Source organism: Balaenoptera musculus, chromosome 10 (assembly GCF_009873245.2).
Source record: "Balaenoptera musculus isolate JJ_BM4_2016_0621 chromosome 10, mBalMus1.pri.v3, whole genome shotgun sequence".
Classification (NCBI taxonomy): domain Eukaryota; kingdom Metazoa; phylum Chordata; class Mammalia; order Artiodactyla; family Balaenopteridae; genus Balaenoptera; species Balaenoptera musculus.
Window position 1 is genome coordinate 16,711,057 of NC_045794.1, and position 26,065 is coordinate 16,737,121.

The 26,065-nt window shown below is 37.2% G+C and overlaps 1 non-coding gene across 1 annotated transcript; it reads right to left on the minus strand.

Annotated features, from left to right (window-relative positions):
* Positions 1 to 3,753: 3,753 nt before the first annotated feature.
* Positions 3,754 to 3,857, minus strand: LOC118902890. Its single transcript, XR_005021612.1, has one exon. It is a non-coding gene; the product is annotated as a U6 spliceosomal RNA (small nuclear RNA).
* Positions 3,858 to 26,065: the final 22,208 nt, after the last annotated feature.

Below are 26,065 nucleotides of genomic sequence, written 5' to 3' on the forward strand. Positions count from 1 at the left end.
TTATTTTACTAAAAGCTTCAAGTATTATTAAAATTAATGATCCACTTGCGAGATTACTCTGAAGCTTCCCATAAAGCTTTTGTTTTGTTTTGTTGAAAGTCCTTATGTAGAGTAACCACTGCTCTGTGATTCCAAGGAATCACAACCTGGATTCTAAGCATTCGCATTCAGCCTACCTAGGCATCTTGGGAATGGGAGTATAATATGCGTTTTTAACTGACTGGAGAATTAAAGTTACATAGTAGGACTGAATGGCCAGTTTGTAAAAGGTAGCTTGCCAATTGACCTTAAAGAAAATCCAGTAGAACTGTGGTGCAACTCTCTACTGAAATTATTCTCCCTAAGATTACCAGTGGAGGCTTTGCCAATTTTCCTCAGTTCTGATAGTTTATAATGTCTCTGTTAATTTTCTAGTATTGCACCTCCACTCTCGTTTAGTTTGGTATCCTTCCTTTGTGCCCTTCTCTCTGGCTGCTTTTACTTTGTCCTTCACTTTTGGATCTTCTGTTTTTTAAGAAGTCAGTATTTGTTAGTATTCAGTTTCTGGCTCCCTGTACATCATTTTGGGTTTTCAGTGTTCATTTCCTTGCTTGACTTCATCTCCCATCTATGCCTGGCTCTACTAACTAAGATTCCTGAGCCCCTCTGCTCCTAGTGTGGCATAGGTTTCACCCTAGAAAGAAGAGGATAGCATGCCATACCCCCACCCTGCCATATTTCTAAAATGTACCTCTTCTTATGTCACACCCCTACTTTCATCCCTTCTCAGGATGAAGTTGAAATTCCCTAACATTTCCTATGAGGTTTTCCAGGATAGGGTCCAGGCTCACCTCTCCAAGACCACATTTCATCATTTGCTGTCTATCAGTGTTGAATATTTTCAGTTCTCTAAATGCACTCTGTTCTCTCTCCTTCCACATGCTTCTCTCTGTGCTGACCACACTCCTCTCCCTGATGGATAATGCCTTTTACTCTCAGGACTTCGTTTGTGTATCCGGTCCCTCATAAGACCTTCACTGTCACCTTATGGCTTGTAGATGGTGCAGCTACCTACTCCCTGGCCCCTTGTATTGTACTTACTACTATCAAAGAACTCCTAGTATTTCCTGTATTCTAATTATCTAATGACTTCATTCTCTACTGACTAAATTTCTTGAGGACAAGACCTGTGACTTGTTCACTATTTTATGTATAGAAAAATGCCAAACATAAATTAAGCAGCCAGTATTTTTTAATAAATAAAAAGGTAGATATTTTTTCTTTTTCAGCATCATAGTCCAAAGGCTCAAAATTATTAATATTTTCTTTCCCTAGACTTCTATGGATTTTTCCCAAATACATGAATTTAAGATCATATGATAAAGGACAAATAATTCATTTAAAACTATTTAAAATTTTTATTTTAAAATATAAAATTACCTTTGAGCATTGCCTTGACCATCTCCTGTGAATTTTGGATATAGGTCATTCATTATCATTAGTTCCTAAATTGTTTATAATTGTAGATTTTTTTTGGTCCAATATTTAAGAGGATGGTTTTGAATTGTTAAATAGTTAGGATCCTTCTTTACTATTTCTTCTGTAAATATCTAGTTTTATTCTTTTGCAGAGAGAGACTATAGGTAGCATATTTTTGACACTTCAGAATTTATCTAAGTTTTTTCACAAGGTATATATTGTTTTTGAAGAGTCATGTGCACTGGTTAACTTTCTGTTGAAAGGTTTACAAAATTTGATATATATAAAATTCTGAATTCTATTATTCTAATTTTTTTATATCATCATACGTATTCTATATAATTGGTTAAGGGCTGAGGACTGTGTGTTAAATAATGCCTATGTCAAATTATCACTAAATGCCAAGGATTTTTCTTTATGTATTTTGATACATTTTATGAGTTTTACCTCTTATTATTTTCATGATCCTCTTTTGTCCATGTTTAAAAAAATCTACTTTCTATTTTACTTTGTTCAAATTAATATAGCTGTTTGTCTCATTTTTCTTGATGCTTCCTAATGCACTGACACCCATTGTTTTCTGTTTTCCTTTTCCATGCTGTTTTGTTTTAGTTGTATATCTTTTAAGTAGAGATCATTTGATTTGGAGTGCTATGAAATGTCTCTTCCATTTCCCCTCAAGCCGAATGAGAGGGGATTCAAGGGGGCCCTTTAAAGAAATTGCGTGGTGTGTTGGGGTCTGGGGCACTGATATTGTTGCCTGAAAAGCCTGAAGAAAAGAAAAGAAGAAAAGAAAAGCCTGAAGTCTGGCTGCTGTAGGAACAGCTTGCCATTGCCAGAAGTCTTTGGAAGGAAGAATTCATTCGGGCTTTCTGGGGACTCTTGAGGGCCACATGGAAGAGAGAGATATACCTGGAGCTACTTTGGAGGGCGTTAGGCTCTTGAGAGAGTGGAATTGGCCTCAGAAATTCAGGGTGAAGTCATAAATGTCCAGGCAGAGGAGACCTCACCTGTGTTAAGAGAGCAACAGTGGGGGATCCCACTGCCAGTAACAGGGCTCCATAGAAAGTACAAACACACTCCAGGAGAAAGAATCAGCCTTAGATTCCAGCCAAGCCAGGGAAAACCAGTGCCAGATTATACTGGTGACTATTAAATGAGAACTTTCTTGGGCCTTACCTCTCTCTAATATGTCTCCTCGAAATCTGGAAGCTCTAGAGCCAGCCTGCTGATGGGAAAAGGGGCAGTGAATGAGAAGGAGGGAACTAGAAATCTCCCCACACTAGGTTTCCTACCTACTCCTTAGCCTGAGCGGGGAGGGGAGGAGTTTTAAATGAAGTATGGAGTCTGGAGTATCACTTGGGAGTGATCATTTAAATATCAAAATTAAATGTTTTGTGACTAAAAGTGACCAGAGAACTTTTTATTTTCTGAGAGTGATCAGAAAAGTCATGGGATCTGCTTAGATTTTTGCTTAGAATTAGCCTCAGAGGACAGATATGAATGGGTAGTGAGGGAAAAGAATTAAGTTTTCTGTTACATTCTTGGGGGACTAATCATAGCTGCCAATGACATTAACGTTTGCCTTTTGCGTATTTTCCCTGATCCCTGGTTCTCAAATGCTGGTGTGTATCAGAACACCTGGAGAACTCACGACGAACACAGTAGAGCAGGCTTGTTGAAAAGGGTAGGCCTGAGCCTTTGGGTTTATACCAAGTTCTTAGATGATTCTGATTCCAACCAAAGTTTGAGAACCACTGTCTTGGATATGTTATAGTGGAAAAGTAGATGAGGCTGTCATGAGCTGCTTGCTGAATGCAAATTAAATCAGAATTCCCTCTGGAAGCCATCTGTAACTCTAGTCATTCCTATGTTTCTCAAATTGGTGGTTCTTCTGTCTATGTCTCAACAACCTTTTTCCTGTGTCTCATTTGTTTACATCCTGAAAAACTAGTGTTCTTATCACCATTCCATGATCATTCCACCTCATTTTATATCTAATTATAGTTAGGATGCCTCATATTTTATTGTAGTCCTATGGATCATCAGGCAGTATGATGAAGGTCTCAGAAAAGGACATTGGCCTTGATACAGTGATGTCTTAATTAAGGAAGATTTTTCCCCTATTTCTTTAGATTTATTCTTTTCATTTTTGCCTTATATCCTTTTATGTTAATATAAATTATTTTACAAAACCTATATATTTGACATTTAGGCTTTTTATTTTCATTTTCCATTTCAGCTAATAATTTTCTTCATTCTTTTGAATTTATTGTTAACATCTGAATATGCATTAAAAATATGGAATGCTTCATGTATTTGCATGTCATACTTGGGCAGGGGCCATGCTAATTTCTGTATTGTTCCAATTTTAGTATATGTGCTGCTGAAGCAATCACTCAGCCAATATTTTAGAAAATACATTTGCTGTATTTATGGATGTATCAATGGATTGTATATTAGTTTCCTGTGGTTGCTGTAACAAATTACCACAAATATGGTGGCTTAAAACAGCAGAAATTTATCCTCTCACAGTTCTGGAGGCCAGAAGTCCAAAATTAGTTTCACTAGGACCTAAATCAAGGTGCTGCCAGGGCTGTGCTCCCTCTAGAGGCTCGAGAGGAAAAATCTGTTCCTTGCCTGTTTCAGCTTCTGTGGCTGCCAGCATTCCTTTGCTTTTGGCTACATAGCCAGAATCTTCAAATCTCTCTTTGCTGATCAGAGAAGAAAAAGAAATAAAAGGAATCCAAATCAGAAAAGAAGAAGTAAAGCTGTCACTGTTTGCAGATGACATGATACTATACATAGAGAATCCTAAAGATGCTACCAGAAAACTACTAGAGCTACTCAATGAATTTTGTAAAGTAGCAGAATACAAAATTAATGCACAGAAATCTCTTGCATTTCTATACACTAATGATGAAAAATCTGAAAGAGAAATTAAGGAAACACTCCCATTTACCATTGCAACAAAAAGAATAAAACACCTAGGAATAAACCTACCTAAGGAGACAAAAGACCTGTGTACAGAAAACTATAAGGCACTGATGAAAGAAATTAAAGATGATACAAACAGATGGAGATATATTCCATGTTCTTGGGCTGGAAGAATCAACATTGTGAAAGTGACTACCCAAAGCAATCTAGAGATTCATTGCAATCCCTATCAAACTACCAATGGCATTTTTCACAGAACTAGAACAAAAAATTTCACAATTTGTATGGAAACACAGAAGACTCCATATACCCAAAGCAATCTTGAGAAAGAAAAACAGAGCTGGAAGAATCAGGCTCCTGGACTTCAGACTACACTACAAATCTACAGTAATCAAGACAGTATGGTACTGGCACAAAAACAGAAATACAGATCAATGGAACAGGATAGAAAGCCCAGAGATAAACCCACGCACATATGGTCACCTTATTTTTGATAAAGGAGGCAAGAATATACAATGGAGAAAAGACAGCCTCTTCAATAAGTGGTGCTGGGAAAACTGGATAGCTACATGTAAAAGAATGAAATTAGAACACTCCCTAACACCATACACAAAAATAAACTCAAAATGAATTAAAGACCTAAATGTAAGGCCAGACACTATCAAACTCTTAGAGGAAAACATAGGCAGAACACTCTATGACATAAATCACAGCAAGATCCTTTGTGACCCAGCTCCTAGAGAAATGGAAATAAAAACACAAATAAACAAATGGGACCTAATGAAACTTAGAAGCTTTTGCACAGCAAAGGAAACTATAAACAAGACGAAAAGACAACCCTCAGAATGGGAGAAAATATTTGCAAATGAAGCAACTGACAAAGGATTAATCTCCAAAATTTACAAGCAACCCATGCAGCTCAATATCAAAAAATCAAGAAGCCCAATCCAAAAGTGGGCAGAAGACCTAAATAGACATTTCTCCAAAGAAGATATACAGATTGCCAACAAACACATGAAAGAATGTTCAACATCACTAATCATTAGAGAAATGCAAATCAAAACTACAATGACGTAGCACCTCACACCAGTCAGAATGGCCATCATCAAAAAATCTGTAAACAATAAATGTTGGAGATGGTGTGGGGAAAAGGGAACCCTCTTGCACTGTTGGTGGGAATGTAAATTGATACAGCCACTATGGAGAACAGTATGGAGGTTCCTCAAAAAACTAAAAATAGAACTACCATATGACCCAGCAATCCCACTACTGGGCATATACCCTGAGAAAACCATAATTCAAAAAGAGTCATGTACCACAATGTTCACTGCAGCTCTATTTACAATAGCCAGGTCATGGAAGCAACCTAAGTGTCCATCGACAGAAGAATGGATAAAGAAGATGTGGCACATATATACAATGGAATATTACTCAGCTATAAAATGAAATGAAATTGAGTTATTTGTAGTGAGGTGGATGGACCTAGAGTTTGTCTTACAGAGTGAAGTAAGTCAGAAAGAGAAAAACAAATACCATATGCTAACACATATATATGGAATCTAAAAAAAAAAAATAGTTTTGAAGAACCTAGGGGCAGGACAGGAATAATGATGCAGACGTAGAGAATGGACTTGAGGATACGGGGGGGTGGGGAAGGATAAGCTGGGATGAAGTGAGAGAATGGCATGGACATATATACACTACCAAATGCAAAATAGATAGCTAGTGGGAAGCAGCTGCATAGCCCAGGGAGATCAGCTCGGTGCTTTGTGACCACCTAGAGGGGTGGGATAGGGAGGGTGGAAGGGAGACGCAAGAAGGAGGAGATATTGGGACATATGTATATGTATAACTGATTCACTTTGTTATAAAGCAGAAACTAACACACCATTGTAAAGCAATTATACTCCAATAAAGGTATTTAAAAAAACAATCTATCTTTGCTGTATCTTCACATTGTTTTCTCTTCTATGTATGTTTGTCTCAGAATTCCCTCTGCCTCTCTATTAAAAGGATACCTATGATTCCATTTAGGGTCCATCAGAAAAATAAGGATAAACTCTTCCTCTCAAGAGCCTTAACTTAATTGCATCTTTTGCCGTATAAGATGATACATTTGTCCCTTGGTATCTGTGTTGGATTAATTCCATCCCCACCAACCCTGCAGATACCAAAATCTGAGGACGCTCAAGACCCTTATGTAAAACAGTGTCGTATTTGGATATAGCCTATGTACATCTTTTAAATCATCTTGAGATTACTTATAATAGCTAATACAATATAAATGCTATGTATTTAGTTGTAAATATAATGTAAGTGCTACATAAATAGCTGCCAGTGAGCAGTAAATTCAAGTTTTGCTTTTTGGAACTTTCAGGATTTAAAAAAATATATTTTCAATTGCAGTTGGTTGAATCTGTGAACGCAGAACCCATGGATATGGAACCCATGGATACAGAGGATACAGAGGGCCATTGTTTTCACAGGTTCCGGGAATTGGGATGTGGAGTATATTGTCAGGGGCCATTTTTCAGCCTACCACAAACATGTCCTCCAGCCTCCCTAGTGTACTAGGACAGCTTGAAAAATACACAGATCTCTTTGGACTTAATTGTACCAGCTCTGAGTTAAATCTAATTGCTGGGAACTTAGAACACCACTGAGTCCATTTGTTTGAATGAGGGTTTTAGAAGGGTCACGTGATAAATGGAATTCTGATATGAAATATCACACCCTAAGTTCATCCTCTGGATTCTCCCAGTTCCTCAGTATAAAGTTGAGATAGATATCATGAACAACCAGCTGAATCCCCCTGTCAGCCCGTCGCCTAATAAAGTAGCACCATTTAGTAGGAACAGCCCTATGGAAACTCCCAGAGCTCCCATCCCCACCACTGCCATTCCCATTGACAAAATGAATTCTACTCTCAATGCCTATTTCATTTAATCCGAGCTCAGAGTCTCAGGTGGAAGAATCTATTTGGAGAAGCCTAGGTTCTGTGCCAATACCCTAAGTGCTAGTAGTGAAAGGCAGATATAGGTGTGTGTTTTTGGCTTTTTCAGGTTCTATAGTGGGAGAGAGTTCAACAACAATGTATACGATGAGGCGTTTTCCAGGTATAAAAAAAGTAGGTCAGGTTCTAGGCAGCCGGAGAAACACAAGTGTAATTTGCTCAAGATCACAAAATGAAAGAGCTGAATTCACTGTCCAACTCCTACTCTACAACAAACACTGTCACCCTTAGTAACTAAAAGGCCCATGGTAGATATTTTATATGATTACGTAAATAATGATAATATTTTGAACTTATCTCTCAACAAACAAGCAAATCCTGAACTACTTTAACACGTTTGCCCTTTAAAAACTTAGTAGTTTGAACAAGTTTATTACCTTATTTAGCAGATGACTAAACTGAAATAAAGAGAAATTAAATGACTTCCCCACGGTCAGTCAGTAGTAGATATACTGTTATTTGTTTTTCCTAACTCCGTTTCAACCCACTAGTGTCCATTGCCTGCCTTCTGAAAAGAAAAAGATAAGGAGACAGACTAAACACTTTGAAAGTGAATGATATGTTTTCCTCCCTGAAACTTTTTGTATGATGCAGGGGTTAGTAACAGGAAACCTGAAATTTAGGAGATATAGAAAATAATAGATTTGGTCAGACTGGAGGATTAGAGCGGAGTTAAATTATCATAGCTTTAAATAATGCAAAGTCCAACTCAAATGGAAAGGTACTCTAAAAACTTCTTGGCATATTTCCGCTTCAATAATCCAACACCATCTGTGAAAACAAAACAAATATTATAGGCCTCCACTAAATGGATTATATGTTTCTTAGCAGACACCTGTTTAGAGCACTTAGGTATTAGGTGATTCAGGGATCTCAAATGCATCCGTATCTACTGATTGAGCCTAGATATTGAATTTAAATGTCAGGGAATACAGTGACAGTTTTAGAGGGAAACTATAATGAGAAAATATTATATATTTAATTTTAAGCTCGTTGAATTTGAGATTGTCAAAGGCAGAGTTTTAACTCATCTGTACAGACCATTAACTTAGAAATGCTTTCACAAGTGAATTTTGTTAGGAATTGCATTAGAGCCCTCATTTCCTCCCTGCTCTTTTTTTCTTTTTTTTTTTTTAATTATTTAATTATTATTTTTAATAACTTTTTTGGGGGGGCAGTTTTAGATCCACAACAAAACTGTAAGGAAGGTACAGAGATTTCCTGTATTACCCCTTCCTTACCCCCATGCATGCTAAGCCTCCTCTGGTGTCAGCACCCTCCATCAGAGTGGTAACATTTGTTACAATTGCTGAACCTACATGGACACATCATAATCATCCAAAGTCCATAGTTTACATTAGGGTTCACTCTTCATGTTGTACATTCTATGGTTTTGGACAAATGTGTAATGACAAGTATCTGTCATTATAAGATGGTACAGAGTATTTTCATTGCCTTAAAAATCCTTTGTGCTCTGCCTATTCATCCCTCCCCTGTTTCCCCACCCCTGGCAACCACTGATTCTTTCACTGTCTCCTTAGTTTTGCCTTTACCAGAATAACATATACTTGGATTCATACAGCATGTAGTCTTTTCATTGGCTTCTTTCACTTAGTAATATGTATTTAAGTTTATGCCTTTTCATTGCTCGATAGCTCATTTTAGTGCTGAATATATGTATTATATATATTATTTTCATTGTCTGAATGTACCACAATTTATCCCTACTGAGGGATATCTTGGTTGCTTCCAAGTTTTGGCAGTTATGAATAAAGCTGCTATAAACATGCATGTGCAGGTTTTTGTGTGGACATGTTTTAAATTCCTTTGGGTAAATGCCAAGGAGCACAATTGCTGGATCATATGTTAAGAGCATGTTTAATTTGGTAAGAAACTGCCAAACTGTCTTCCAGTGTGGATGTACCATTTTGCAGTCCTACCAGCAGTGAATGACTGTTCTCATTGCTTCATTTGTTACCAGGAATTGGTGCTGTTAGTGTCTGGATTTTGGCCATTCTAATAGGTATGTAGTGACATCCCGTTGTTTTAGTTTGCATTTCCCTGATGACATATGATGTGGAACATTTTTTCATGTGCTTATTTGCCAGCCATATATCTTCTTTGCTGAAATGTCTATTAAGGTCTTTGGCCCATTTTTTAATTGGGTTGTTTACTTTCTTATTGTTGACTTTTAAGAGTTCTTTGTTTATTTTGAGTAACATTTCTTTCAGATGTGTCTTTTACAAATGTTTTTCTCCCAGTCTGTGGTTTGTCTTCTCATTCCCTTGACATTGTCTTTCAGAGAGCAGAGATTTTTAATTTCAATGAAGCCCAATTTATCAATTATTTCTTCCATGGATTGTATCTTTGGTGTTTTATCTAAAAAGTTATTGCTATATTCAAGGTCATCTAGGTTATCTGCTAGGAGTTTTATAGTTTTGCATTTTACATTTACTAGTAAAATTTTTTAAAGAATTTATTTTATCCTTTGCAATACCCAAATAATAACATGTTGGCCTTTCTTGCATATGATACAAGGGCTGCTTGAGTGAAATTTATGCTCATGACTGCTCTTTTTTCAGTGTTTCTTGCTATGACTCATGTCACTGGAGGAATCAAAGGTATTTTAACTCATTAAAGAGAACAAGTTTAGGATGTTTTGAATATGTTACATGTTTTGAAAGCCAGCATAATGCTGGAATGTATAAACATGCATAATATAAACAGTTCACAAAGCACAGTATTTCTGGTTTGTTCAGCAGTAGCTAGACTCTTAAAAGTGTGTACTCCACGGCATTGGAGCCTAAAACGTAAGAAGGAGGTGATAACTTGAAAGGAATTGCAAGCAACTGAATACAAATAAATGGCTGCCCACATTGTGAGAAATGACCCCTTTCAGTTTTCCTCTACATCAGATGCCATATTTCACAAGGAATTTGGGTTCATAATTAGCTATTGGGTTCATAATTAGCCATTGTCTTCTCAAGTGGAATTGTCTTCTAAAATGGCTGTGTCTATTTGGCATTTGAGAAAACATGAAGATTTCTGATTCAGGTCTGATCATGATAACCTGGTATGCATGTTGCAGACAAGAAATCAATGGCATTCAGTCTCTGCTTGAGGTCAAGGGAAATTGAGGGTCTGAAGTAATAGAGACAAAGAAGAAGGCATGTACGGAGTACCTTTGATATATACATCCAAGGTTTTGAAATTCTGGGCAGACCATCAAAATGTAACTCTATACGTAATCCCAAAGAAAGTATAAATGGAATATTTCCTTTTATTACCACTTTTATGTATTTTTCCCCAAGCTATGAATCCTAAGAACATTTTCTTGGCTTCAAAGTTTTGTAAAATTAAATGTCCTAGATGCTTCAAATGTAAATCATCCTCTAATAGAATCCTAGAAGCTCAATTTAAATGCTCAAACTTCTATTCTGGGTTCTAGTAATATAAAATATAAAGTTTCCAATAAACTTCAAAGACTGATATTTTGTGTACCGGAGTTGTCTTTTGTGCACAGATTTTGCTTTTATTAGTTTTATCTCATCTCTAGAACCTTGGAAAGAATGGCTGGTTTCACAGAAATGCTGCTTGACTTACAAAGTTTGACCAGTTGAGGAAAACAACCTTATGTAAGATGAAGGGGTGCCGGGGGACTGCATGGAAACCAGAGAAATGAGAATAGCTGGTGGAGAAACTTTCCTGTATGCTTCGGCAACTAATGCTCTAATTGTTCCATTTCTGCGGTTTACAGCTATAGGGACTTCAGGAGCATATATATGAGAAAGTGTCACTCAAAGTGACAGTTTAAGCCACATGTACCTAAATTTCCAGCAGAACCATGCATTCAAAATCAAGCCTTGAGTGCACAAATTAACCAAAAATTCAACAATGAAGTTTTGTCCTTAAAACTAGTTTAGCCAGCTACAGATGACTTGGACCCAAGATACCACGGGCACTGCATGACAGATGACTACAGAGCATGTTTTGTTGTCAAGTTCATGATCGCCTGATTCAGGTAGAAATAGAGCCCTCAACTTAGTTTTCCACTACACATTTATTATTTTCTGAACCAAATTCTTTAATGATGCTAAATTCCAATCCTAAAAACAATATAGTACATATAGTAGCAGCCCTGGGGATAGACTCTGGGATATAGATTACTCCAGCCTACTCCACTGTATTTCCTTTTTCTTTTCTGTGCCTCAGTATCTTTAATGCTGGACCATTGATAGTGTCCAAATTGAGATCTCAGTTTTGAAGCTGGGAGAATTAACAAGTAGGAGCCAGAAAACCATCATCAAAAGCTAGAGAAGTATCAGGGGTCAATAAGGGAAGGACAAGATTTTAAGGAGGGCAGATGGTAACAAACTGTCAGCATTTGAATGATGTTCCCACATTCGGATGTGATAGAATGGTACAGAGTCTAGAGAGGGATAAACAAACAACCAAGAAATCAACAGGCATAATAATGCTACTACTACAGCACATTTATCTTATGCTGCTAAATGCACTGGATACTTCCAGGCTTCATACACCTTGACTATGCAGAAACATTTCTTACAGTTGACTCTATTTTTAGAACCACAAGCCTTCTGGATGACAGTTTGCATACATTATTTTATTTAATATTCCAAAGAAGACTAGCGGCTCCTGTTTTTATCCCCACTTTCCATGTCAAAGAGACTGAGGCTCAGAGAAGTCAAGCAACTCTCTCTGTGTCACACACCCAGGTCTGTCTGACTCTCGAATCCTAGATTTTAACCCACACACTTTGCTGCCTCTTTTATACTGGATTGAGAAGGAAGTGAAGAGGTGTGATACAAGGATAATGAGACTGTTTTTCTCTATGAAATATAACGTTAGGTTTTAAATAATAGTTCATCAAGCAATCTAGAAGCACAGAAGCTTGAAGTCAGATGGAAGTGCTGGTGATGGCAAAAAAAAAAGAGGGTAACTGAGATGAGATGGGAGCATTGAAGAACAAAAAGAGAATTTATTGGATGCTTCTTTTAGATGAATGTTGATGTTTCCTGGGTTGGTGTTCTCAAAATGGGTGTGTAAGGGGAGCCATTGAAATATGGAGAAATTGTAAGAATTTTAATCACCTAGATAATTTTAATCAAATAGTTATATAATATTTATTATCAAAAAATGATATTTTATTTGATGTTAAATATACAAATTGGTCCTGGCTTCTTCACTTGGATGTACAAGAGACAATCATATATGATGTACATTTCCCAATACATCCTGAAAAAACAGCAGACGTTTCACAACATAGAAGGAGTTGTATTGGGATGTATCACGATTTATTGATACCTGTACCTAGTGAAGCGGATTTATGGATTATAATATCCGGTCTTAATTACACTAACCCTTCCCCAAACTGACAAGTGTTTCTAAAAGATTCCTACTAAGAAACAATAGATTGAGAAAAATTAATAATGCAAAAACAAGCAAAGAAGACAATGGGCAGAGCTGCTCTCATTTCTACTCGTAGCTGTAAAGTGCTTGGTCAGCCTTATTATAAAGTAAAATAAGGATCATTAATCACACCAACATATTCATACCACATTCCTCTTACTGAGATCATTAAAATTTTTGTACAGTAAAAAAATGAAATAATATAAATTTATGCCATTTTATTTTCTCTTTAGGTTTGGAATTAAACTGTGGCCTTAGGGTAGGTCTGACAGTGTGGGATGGGAGGAAGCATCTCACTTTGGGATGGTGCCATGGGCAGTGGCATTCTTGGAGGCAGATTCCAGGAATCAGCATCCTTGGTCCAGCAGGAAACACAACGTTTCTTATATGGGGTGGGCTGTGGTGACAAGCAGTGGTCCTAAGCGCCATAGATGCTGTGAGTTTGTGCTTCACAGAGTCCAGAGAGGATTGTACAAGTTTGGATTTCTTCTGGGGCAAATTTTACTTCATTTTCCCCCTTCCATAGTCTTTGAAAGGTAAAAGGAAGAGTTACTTGGTTGAATTGTGTTCTTCCTTTATGCTAAGGATATGTTCAAATTCTAACCCCCAGTATCTGTGAATGTGACCTTATTCAGAAATAGGGTCTTCGTGGAAGTAAGCAGATTAAGATGAGGTCATACTGGATTAGGGTGGGCCCTAATCAAATGACTGGTGACCTTATAAGAAGAGGAAAATTGGGGCTTTCTGGAGTTTTTTCAGCTTTATTGGGATATAATTGACATATAACATTGTATAAATGTAAGGTATACAAAGTATTGATTTGATACATATGTGTTTCAAAATGATTTGCATTATAGCATTAGCTAATACTTTCATCACTTTACCTAATTACCTTTTTTTATGGTGAGAACATTTAAGATCTACTGTCTTGGCAACTTTCAAATATACAATACAGAACTCTTATTAACTATGATTACCATGCTGTGCGTTAGATCCTCAGCACTTGTTCATCTTAAAACTGAAAGTTTGTACCCTTTGACCAACATCTCCCCACTTCCCACACCCCCAGCTCCTGGTAACCACAACTCTACTCTCTGTTTCCATGAGTTAAGTGCTTTTAGATTTCACATGTAAGTGATATCATACAGTATTTGTCTTTCTCTGTTTGACTTGCCTCACTTAGCATAATGCCCTCAAGGTCCATCCATGTTGCCTCAAATGGCAAGATTTCAAGAAGAGGAAAATTTGGACACAGAGATAGACATATGAGGGAAAATGCCACAGAACACAGATGAAGAGATTGGACTGATGTATCTACAAGCTAAGGAACATCAAGGGTTGCCAGTAACTCCCAGAAGCTAGGAGAGAGGTATGAAACAGATTCTCTCTTAGAACTTCCAGTGGTAGCCAACCCTCCTGACACTCCTAGATTTTGGATTCTGGCCTCCACAGCTATGAGAGAATAAATTTCTGTTGTTTTAAGTCACTTACTTTGTGGCAATTTGTTATGGCAGCCCTAGGATATTAATATAGAAGTATAGAAATCAACTATTTTAGGAAGAAGTTAATTGATTTGCCCATTACACATCCTTAATAAAGGGCAGAATCAAGGCTAGCTATATGAACTTGGGCACATTACTGGGCTTCAGTTTCATCTAGAAAGATAATGTGTTAGAACCTAGAAGCAATTTAAATTTTTCTTAAACTTCTTGAAGTCAAAAAAGTGTGTGCTTAAATGTGCCCCTCCCCCCCCCAAAATAAAACAGTTATTGTACACTACTCTGTTTTGAGCAGGCATTAAAGCAACATAATTGATCTGTCCCTTCTAGAACAGTGGTTCTCAAACCTCAGTGCACATCAGAACCACCTGTAGGGCTTGAAAGACCCTGGGCACTGGGTCCCGCCCTCCAGAGTTTCTAATTCAATAGATCTGGGTAGTTGCAGTTATAGCAAGTTCCCAGGTAATGCTGGTGCTGTGGGTTTGCATACCACACTTGAGAAACACTGCTCTAGTGCACGTTTTCTAAGCCTCTTCCTGATTTTGATTTTGACCTGGGACGCTGTGAAGTTCTTGTGTGATAGTGCAGGTGTAACCAGCAGCAAGACAGGGTTTGCACAGTTGCAGTTGCAGATATGTTGGTAAATTGGGTGGGGGAAATGAGGGCATTATTTTCTGAGTGCTTCTATTATCGTAGTAAGATAGGGAGTCATCATCTGAGAGTGAGGAAGGCAGGGATAAGTACTGGATGTTGAAAAAAAGAGAAATAGCTGTGAAACTGTGGAGAAGGGGAGAATTAACTGATGAGCAAATGTAAGTTTTCCGGTCAACTGTGAAGGCTCATGGTTAGAAGTTTAAAGTGAGATGGGTTAGCAATCTGGCTGGTTCTTAGTCAACCATATGAATCACTCATGTATAATCATGAAGTATGCAGAGATTTAATCTAACTAGAGTTGGGGTTCTGTGAATGAGAGAGAGGATGGATGTCAAAGGGTTGAGATTATACACAAGGAAATGACAATGGTGATGGACCAGGGGAAGTGATTGTCCAAGTTAATGGATCTCATTCAAAGTTGGGATGCACAATTTTTGGAACTGGGATATTAGAAATACAGGAGGTAGTGGTTAGATGCTTAGATTGAGGTTTTTGTAGGTGTAGTATCAATAAATCATCTAGTTGCATATAATGGCAAACCTAAGACTGGCTAGATGGGTAAATGTTAAATTTACTTTTGTCACTTACCAAGAAGTCCCAACGTAGAAAATCTAATAGACAATCCAAGGCTGGTACAGTAACTCATTGTTGGCCATCAGCTTAGATCTCTCATTTCTCTCTCTCTGTTGTTCCCTTTCCTTCTCTCTGTCTTTTACATAGTGATAGATACAGTTTGTTTACATATTTATTTTTCTATTTTTAGGATTTGGCATCTATGCTTCTGAGAGTGATTAAACTACATTTTCCTCCTTTTTTGTAGTATCCTTCTAAGGTTTTCATTTAATAATATGCTGACAGCATAAAGGAGTTTGAGTAGGTTTTTCTCCCCCTCTTCTCTGAAAGGATTTGTGTAAGATTGGTATAATTTCTTCCTTAAGTGGCTGGAACAATTCCCTAGTGAAGCCATTTGGACCTGGAATTTTCTTTGTGTAAAGGTTTGTAAATTAAGTATTCAAAATTTTAAGTGTAAAACCATTCAGCTTTTAAATGTATTCTTGTGTTAATTTTGGTAAGTTGTGTTTTTCTAAAACTGTATTTATTTGTGTCAGGAAGTTGTTTGTAGTCTCTTAGTGTAAGTTGTGGTTCCTGGACCAGCAGCACCAGTATCACCTGGGAATTTGTTAGAAATGCAAATTCTCATCTTATCCCAGACTTAATGAATCAGAGGTTTTAGAGCTGGGGTCCAGCAACCTGTGTTTGAAGAAGCCCTCAAGGTGATCCAGATGTGGGCTAAGGTTTGCAAGCCGCTGCTCTTAGTTAAGCTTTAGTGGCATCCCACAACTTTGGAATGTAGTCTTTCCATTATTCTAATTTTATTCCATTTATTTTAATTTTTCACTGTGATTTCTTCTTTGTCATAAGAGTTATTTAAGAGTTTTGCTTAATTTTGTTTAAAAAATTTTTTTAAATTGTTCCTTTGGTTTTTTTTAAAATTAATTTTTATTGGAGTACAGTTGATTTACAGTGTTGTGTTGGTTTCTGCTGTACAGCAAAGTGAATCAGTTATACATAAATCCACACTTTTTTAGATTCTATTCCAGAGTATTGAGTAGAGTTCCCTGTGCTGTACAGGAGGTCCTTATTAGTTATCTATTTTATACATAGTAGTGTGGATATGTCAATCCCAATCTCCCAGTTTATCCCTCCTCTCTCCTTTCCCACTTGGTAAGTATAAGTTTGCTTTCTACATCTGTGACTCTATTTCTGTTTTGTAAATAGGTTCATTTGTACCATTTTTTAAGATTCCACATATAAGCGATATCATATGATATTTGCCTTTCTCTGTGAGACTACTTCACTCAATATTACAATCTCTTGGTCCATCCATGTTGCTGCAAATGGCATTATATCATTCTTTTTTTAATGCCTGAGTAATTTTAAAATATTTGTTTAATCTTTTTGTTTTGACTTCTAACTCAGTTTCACTGTGGTCAAAAAATATATTGTGTATGATGTTAGTCTTTTGAAATTCATCTTAACTATGGCCCAGTATATATTTGATTTTGGTAGAGGTTTTATGTAAACTAGAAAAGAATGTATATCCTGCAATTGTTTGTGTACAGTGTTCTATATGTTAATTATGTCAAGTTTGTTACATGTTCAAATCTTATATATGCTTATTTTGCTTATTTTGTCTCATTTTGAGATAGCTATGTTAAAATCTCTCATTATGATTGTGGACTTGTCTTTCTGAGTTTAGTTCTCTTAAAAATTCTCCTATTTTAAGGCTATATTATTCAATGAATAAAAACATAGAATTATTTTATCTTCTTAGTTGATTGACAGTTTTATCATTGAAATGACCCCCTTTATCTCTAAGGATGTATTTGTCTTAGCTCTGCTTCATCTGATATTAATGTAGCCATAACAGTTTTCTTTAAGTTAGCGTTAGCATAGATTAACTTTCAATTTTTTTTCTTTAAAATTTTATGTGTCATTATAATTAAAGTGTGTCTCTTGAAAGCAGCATGTATTAGGTTTTGGGTTTTGTCAGGTTTGAAAATTTTGTCTTTTAATTGAAGCATTTATTTTCATGCTCAAAAATTGACTATATGTTTCTTATTAATTTCACCTGCCCTACTTTCCTTTCTCTCCTGCTTCTTGTCTATTTTGGATTCCTTGTTTTTTTCCTAATTCAATTTCTTCTTTTCTATGAGCTTATTAGTTTTGCATTTTTTAAAAACTCTAATTTCAGTGGTTAACCTATTGCAGCATGAATTCTTGACTTACTAGAAACTTTCTTATATTGATATTTAAGCAACTTCAGAAAATTCAAGGACTTAAAATACTATAACTCCATTTCCTCCTTCCAAATTTTTGTACTATTATAATCATTTATTTAGTTTTACAAACATTTTAAATTCTACATGGCAATATTATTATTGTTTTATACAGTATTTATATAAATATGCTGTATATATTAACCCTTTATACTGCTATCTCTCTATCATCTCTCTCTCTCTATCTCTCTATCTATCTCTCTATCTCTCTCTCTATCTCTCTATGTATCTACCTCTCTCTCTATGTATCTATCTATCTCTCTCTCTCTCTCTCTATTTCTCTCTCTCTCTCTCTCTCTCCCTCTATTAAAATCTCTGCCTCCCAGAAGAGCTTCCTTGAGTATCTTCCCAAATTTGCTGTAGACAAATTCTATCAATTTTTTTATCTGAACATTTTAAAGGTTTAAAATATCAGTTTTTAAAGATAGTTTTGTTGGATATAGATTTCAAGTTAGGCAATCATCTTTCAATGATTTAAAATACATCATATATTCTCTTTTGGCTTCTATTTATTTAACGAAGTCAGCTATCATTCTTATTGTTGCTTCTCTGAAAGTAGTGTGTTTGGTTTCTCTAACTGGTTTTAAGATCTTTATCTTTGCACTTGGTCTTAAGTAAGTTTACTCTAATGTGTCTCAATGTGGTTTTCTTTATATTTATCAGACGTGAGATTGTTGTATTTCTTGATTGGTGGCTTCTATTTTTCCAGGGACCTTGACTTCTCAAGTCTTTTCTTCTCTGCCTTTTTTCCCCAACAACTTAGTTTGCTTTTCTACTTGTTCTCAGATTGATGGTTAGACTGATGCAAGCTAAACCACAGTCAGAAGTAGAAGGCTTGGGCATTTTCTGATTTCCTCCACCACTCTCAGTATACTGGCTTTGAGCCTTAGATCCTTATACTCTTCACTTTGTGGCTGCCAGTAAGCTGCTGCATCTCCAGGTCACGTCTGTGTTCTCGGCAAGAAGACGGAACAAATGAAAGAGGCAATACCTGTGGACTTGAATTTATATTTCGTGGGGTCACCATGTGAGACCCCATTCAGTGAAAGCCTGGGAAAAGCTCTTAACTTTTGCACTCTCCACTGTAGACGTGTACTGCCGGCTAGGCAGAGTTGGGAAGGCTAAGAAGCCAACCATTAGTATCTGCCACAGCAGTGATCGGCAATGACAATATCTAGGTTTTAACAATGAAAGTGGATGACTCAGGTGGGATGGCAGGTAAGAAATCAAGAAAGTCAATCACTGAAATCAAGAAAGTCAAGGAACTGAAAGTCCAGAGTCTAAAATGGACATTTTAAATGGATATTGAAATCAGCAAGAATCAGATGAAGGAGGGAAAGGAAAACAGGAATTTGGTGCTAATACCTTTAATGTATATGATGATAGGTTACCTGAAAAAGAAGGTAAGGGATGGCATTACCTGATATGTGTGTTTATAAGCAGCTGTGTGTGTGTGGGAGTGTGTGTGTGTGTGTGTAGGTGGGGGATGAGAGAAAGGAGGGAGAGAGAGAAGAGAAAGTGAGAGGAAGGAGAGAGAAATATGGTCTAGAGCAGGGAAAATACCCACCATATGTCTCTACTTGAGGCCACTGCTTCTCTTGCAGCTCTCTCAAGAGGAGCCCTCCTCAAACCCTCAACCGTGGCACTGAAAGAGCATCGATTCACTTTGTTTTCTATCGCTACTTTTCTGTGTCTCCCTCTTACCCTAAAAGTCACTACCTTTAAATCCATCAAACTAAACCACATCCTAACTCACCTTGTTGGAGACAACTGTAGGACTCCTAAGTCCCTCTTCCTCATTTCCTGAAGGTCTAAATTTCACGCTCAAGGGTACTGTGCACAGCACTGTTCCTCTCATTCTTTGTAGCAATTTCAGTATCTACATAGACAATCCTTCAAATATGCTGGCCTCTCAATTCCTCAATCTCCCTTCCTCTAATGATCTGGTCCTGCACTTAAACATCTCCTGTACTCCTTCTTGATCATAACTTAAATCTTGTTGTCACCAGTAACCCAAACTGCTCCATAATCTCAATTTCAAACACTGTTTTCTGACCACAACCTCTCATCTTTCTAGTTTACTGCTATGATTATGCCAATTCTAAAAATTATTCTAGGGCTTCCCTGGTGGTGCAGTGGTTAAGCATCTGCCTGCCAATGCAGGGGACACGGGTTTGAGCCCTGGTCCAGGAAGATCCCACATGCCACAGAGCAGCTAAGCCCGTGAGCCACAACTACTGAGCCTGCGCTCTAGAGCCCACGTGCTGCAACTACTGAAGCCCACCCACCTAGAGCCAGTGCTCCACAAAAAGAGAAGCCACTGCAAAGAGAAGCCCACGCACCACAACGAAAAGTAGCCCGCACTCTCTGCAACTAGAGAAAACCCGTATGCAGCAATGAAGACCCAACACAGCCAAAAATAAATAAATTCAAAAATAAATAAATAATAAATTAAAAAAAGACTTATTCTACTCCAGATGAATCTACCAGCTTTTTACTATCTCTCATTTCCCTCAGGTTCTCATTTTCCTCCTTATCCACCATAAATTCAATTGTCATTCACTATAATAAATAATGTCCTTATTTTTCCGTCCTTTTGTGTGCCTACCAGGCATAATCCTTAATGTTCCACTCGGTCAGCACATGTCCAGCTGAATGTGGCTGGAAACAACACAAAATCATGCTGACTGCTCTCACTTTAAATTTTTGACCACAGACCCTCATGTATATATCCTTAGCTGCCCACAATCTTAGAACATTTCTCTGTACTATTCATAACCTACTATGCTAGATTTCTATTTCATATCTTTTCTCTGCTCAAATCTCCAACACTTCCTCTCTTACCTACTTTGAGTTGATTCCCTTGCTCCTATTTCATTGAGAAAATAAAAGCCATTAGAAAAGAACCACTGCACACTCCTAGAATCACACTTAACAATCTATCTATACCTGTGCCCATTACTCCCCTTCTTCTGTTAGTGTGAAAGGATCATCCACATGCCTATCAAAGGCCAATATTTCTACTTGTGCATCTGATCTCAGCCCTCTTGCTCAAGGACTTCACTGCAGGAAGTTTTCCCTCTTCATTTATAAGCATTACTATCACTTCTTTCAAACCAACATGAGCAACAGATTTCAACACCTCTTGTCTGATTCTTAAAAATACGTTGAATCCCTTGGCCTTGCTGTGAATTGCTCATTTACTGTGTTTATGAAGAAACACTCAGACTTAAGCAAAATTTATAATATTGCTCTATTTCTCTCTTTTCAGAATAATGTTAAGCAGGGTTTAGGCAATGAAATTCTCTTTTAATGTTTACTTTAAAAAGTACTGTTAATCATACTTATATAAGGATTACAGAGACTTTTAAGGGATAACATTCTCATTTTCCATTAAAACCATACTCAGAATTTTCATCAAAAACTTTCTGGTTATTAATCCAAAAGGACCTTCTTATTCTACTTGAAATCTCATCACTTTGAACTACTCTCTCCTCTGGAATGCTTTTGTCTGTTTACTCATCCCTCTTATCTCTCTTTACTCTGCAGTGCTGGATCTTCAGCCTTTCCATGGCACTTAACTGCTGGTGCTGTTTACTTCTACTCTAAGCAATCTCTTCTCCAAATTTTCCTTGTGTTAAATTGCTTGCACTCATGTCTCCATTCACTACCCCTATGCCGCTGCTAAGTCTCAAATGGGTCTCTCTGGCTCAGAAAAAGAAACCCATGTGTCCACCTGCATATTGAACATTTGGACTTAGTTTACAGGTACCCAAACTCAGCATGTACAAAACAGAAGTCATCACATTCTTCATCTGGCTTAGTGAATTACATAGCCATCTAACTACTTGCTGAAGCCAGAAACCTACATGTCAACCTTGATATTACCTTCTTTGTCAATTACCCTGGGCTGTCAAATCGTTCACTTGTTCCCACTCCCATTGCAACTACCTTATTCCTTGTCAGCATCGTCTTTTACCTGATATAAGGGAATACACTCCTACCTGTTCTTCATGCCTCCAATCAATTTTCCATCTTCTGGACAGAATGGCCCTTCTAAAATTCAAAACTGGTATTGCAACTTCCCTGCTAATGGTTTCCCACCAGGCTTTGGATAAAATCCAGACTCCTTCATGTGACTTAATTTCCCTATCTGACAGCTCCTGTTTAACTTTGTAGTCCCATTTCTCATCATTCCTCCCAACTTCACCACCACCCCAATAAGTTTTCTTCTGCTTAAATCATACTTACTTTTTTTTAACATCTTTACTGGAGTATAATTGCTTTACAGTGGTGTGGTTTCTGCTTTATAACGAAGTGAGTCAGCTATACATATACATACATCCCCATATCTCCTCCCTCTTGCATCTCCCTCCCACCCTCCCTATCCCACCCAGTAGGTGGTCAAAAAGCACCGAGCTGATCTCCCTGTGCTATGTGACTTCTTCCCACTAGCTATCTATTTTACATTTGGTAGTGTATATATGTCCATGCCACTCTCTCACTCCGTCCCAGCTTACCCTTCCCCCTCCACATATCCTCAAGACCATTCTCTACGTCTATGTCTTTATTCCTGTCCTGCCCCTACGTTCTTCAGAACCATTATTTTTAGATTCCATATATATGTGTTAGCATACGGTATTTGTTTTTCTCTTTCTGACTAATTTCACTCTGTATGACAGATTCTAGGTCCATCCACCTCACTAAAAATAACTCAATTTCGTTTCCTTTTATGGCTGAGTAATATTCCATTGTATATATGTGCCACATCTTCTTTATCCATTCATCTGTCAATGGACACTTAGGTTGCTTCCATGTCCTGGCTATTGTAAATAGAGCTGCAATGAACATTGTGGTACATGACTCTTTTTGAATTATGGTTTTCTCAGGGTATATGCCCAATAGTAGGATTGCTGGATCGTGTGGTAGTTCTATTTTTAGTTTTTTGAGGACCCTCCATACTGTTCTCCATAGTGGCTGTATCAATTTACATTCCCACCAACAGTACAAGAGGGTTCCCTTTTCCCTTATTGTTTGTAGATTTGTTGATGATGGCCATTCTGACCTGTGTTCTATGCCTACTTTCAGGAGGATTTTTATCATAAAAAGGTGTTGAATTTTGTTGAAAGCTTTTTCTGCATCTATTGAGATGATCTTATGGTTTTTCTCCTTCAACTTGTTAATATGGTTTATCACATTGATTTGCATACATTGAAGAATCCTTGCATTCCTGGAATAAACCCCACTTGATCATGGTGTATGATCCTTTTAATGTGCTGTTGGATTCTGTTTGCTAGTACTTTGTGGAGGATTTTTGCATCTATGTTCATCAATGATATTGGCCTGTAGTTTTCTTTCTTTGTGACATCTTTGTCTGGTTTTGGTATCAGGGTGACGGTGGCCTCATAGAATGAGTTTGGGAGTGTTCCTCCCTCTGCTATATTTTGGAAGAGTTTGAGAAGGATAGGTGTTAGCTCTTCTCTAAATTTTTGATAGAATTCGCCTGTGAAGCCATCTGGTCCTGGGCTTTTGTTTGTTGGAAGATTTTTAATCACAGTCTCAATTTCAGTGCCTGTGATTGGTGTGTTTATATTTTCTATTTCTTCCTGGTTCAGACTTGTAAGGTTGTGCTTTTCTAAGAATTTGTCCATTTCTTCCAGGTTGTCCATTTTACTGGCATAGAGTTGCTTGTAGTAGTCTCTCGTGATCCTTTGTATTTCTGCAGTGTCAGTTGTTACTTCTCCATTTTCATTTCTAATTCTATTGATTTGAGTCTTCTCCCTTTTTTTCTTGATGAGCCTGGCTAATGGTTTATCAATTTTGTTTGTCCTCTCAAAGAACAAGCTTTTGTTTTATTGATCTTTGCTATTGTTTCCTTCATTTCTTTTCCATTTATTTCTGATCTGATCTTTATGATTTCTTTCCTTCTGCTAACTTTGGGGTTTTTTGTTCTTCTTTCTCTAATTGCTCTAGGTGTAAGGTTAGGTTGTTTATTTGAGATGTTTCTTGTTTCTCGAGGTAGGATTGTATTGCTATAAACTTCCCTCTTAGAACTGCTTTTGCTGCTCCCATAGGTTTTCGGTCATCATGTTTTCATTGTCATTTGTTTCTCGGTATTTTTTGATTTCCTCTTTGATTTCTTCAGTGATCTCTTGGTTATTTAGTAGTGTATTGTTTAGCCTCCATGTGTTTGTAGTTTTTACAGATTTTTTCCTGTAATTGATATCTAGTCTCAAAGCATTGTGGTCAGAAATGATACTTGATACGATTTCAATTTTCTTAAATTTACCAAGGCTTGATTTGTGACCCAAGATATGATCTATCCTGGAGAATGTTCCATGAACACTTGAGAAGAAAGTATATTCTGTTGTTTTCGATGGATAGTCCTATAAATATCAATTAAGTCCATCTTGTTTAATGTATCATTTAAAGCTTGTATTTCCTTTTCATTTTGGATGATCTGTCCATTGGTGAAAGTGGGGTTTAAAGTCCCCTACTATGATTGTGTTACTGTCGATTTCCCCTTTTACGGCTGTTAGCATTTCCCGTATATACTAAGATGCTCCTATGTTGGGTGCATAAATATTTACAATTGTTATATCTTCTTCTTGGATTGATTCCTTGATCATTATGTAGTGTCCTTCTTTGTCTCTTATAATAGTCTTTATTTTAAAGTTATTTTTTCTGATATGAGAATTGCTACTCCAGCTTTCTTTTGATTTCCATTTGCATGGAATATCTTTTTCCATCCCCTCACATTCAGTCTGTATGTGTCCCTAGGTCTGAAGTGGGTTTCCTGTAGACAGCTTATATATGGGTCTTGTTTTTGTATCCATTCGGCCAGTCTATGTCTTTTGGTTGGAGCAGTTTAATCTATTTACATTTAAGTTAGTTATCGATATGTATATTCCTATTACCATTTTCTTAATTGTTTTGGGTTTGCTTTTGTGGGTCTTTTCCTTCTCTTGTGTTTCCTGCCTAGAGAATTTCCTTTAGCATTTGTTGTAAAGCTGGTTTTGTGGTGTTGAATTCTCTTAGCTTTTGCTTGTCTGTAAAGGATTTAATTTCTCCGTCGAATCTGAATGAGATCCTTGCTGGGTAGAGTGATCTTGGTTGTAGGTTTTTCCCTTTCATCACTTTAAATATGTCCTGCCACTCCCATCTGGCTTGCAGAGTTTCTGCTGAAAGATCAGCTATTAACCTTCTGGGGATTCCCTTGTATGTTCTTTGTAGGTTTTCCCTTTGCTGCTTTTAATATTTTTTCTTTGTATTTAATTTTTGATAGTTTGATTAATACGTGTCTTGGCGTGTTTCTCCTTGGATTTATCCTTTATGGTACTCTCTGCACTTCCTGGACTTGATTGACTCTTTCCTTTCCCATATTAGGGAAGTTTTCAACTACAATCTCCTCAAATATTTTCCCAGTCCCTTTCTTTTTCTCTTCTTCTCCTGAGACCCCTGTAATTCGAACATTGGTGCATTTAATATTGTCCCAGAAGTCTCTAAGACTGTCCTCAATTCTTTTCATTCTTTTTTCTTTATTCTGCTCTGTGGTAGTTATTTCCACTATTTTATCTTCCAGGTCACTTATCCGTTCTTCTGCCTCTGTTATTCTGCTATTGATTACTTCTAGAGAATTTTTAATTTCATTTATTGTGTTGTTCATCATTGTTTGTTTGCTCTTTAGTTCTTCTAGGTCCTTGTTAAACGTTTCTTGTATTTTCTCCATTCTATTTCCAAGATTTTGGATCATCTTTACTATCATTACCCTGAATTCTTTTTCAGGTAGACTGCCTATTTCCTCTTCATTTGTTTGATCTGTTGGGTTTTTACCTTGCTCCTCATCTGCTGTGTTTCTCTGTCTTCTCATTTTGCTTAACTTACTGTGTTTGGGGTCTCCTTTTTGCAGGCTGCAGGTTTGTAGTTCCTGTTGTTTTTGGTGTCTGCCTCCAGTGGCTAAGGTTGGTTCAGTGGGTTGCGTAGGCTTCATGTTGGAGGGGACTGGTGCCTGTGTTCTGGTGGATGAGGCTGGATCTTGTCTTTCTGGTGGGCAGGACCACATCCGGTGGTGTGTTTTGAGATGTCTGTGACTGTATTTTGATTTTAGGCAGCCTCTTGCTAATGGGTGGGGTTGTGTTCCTGTCTTGCTAGTTGTTTGGCATAGGGTGTCCAGCCCTGTAGCTTGCTGGTTGTTGAGTGGAGCTGGGTCTTAGCGTTGAGATGGAGATCTCTGG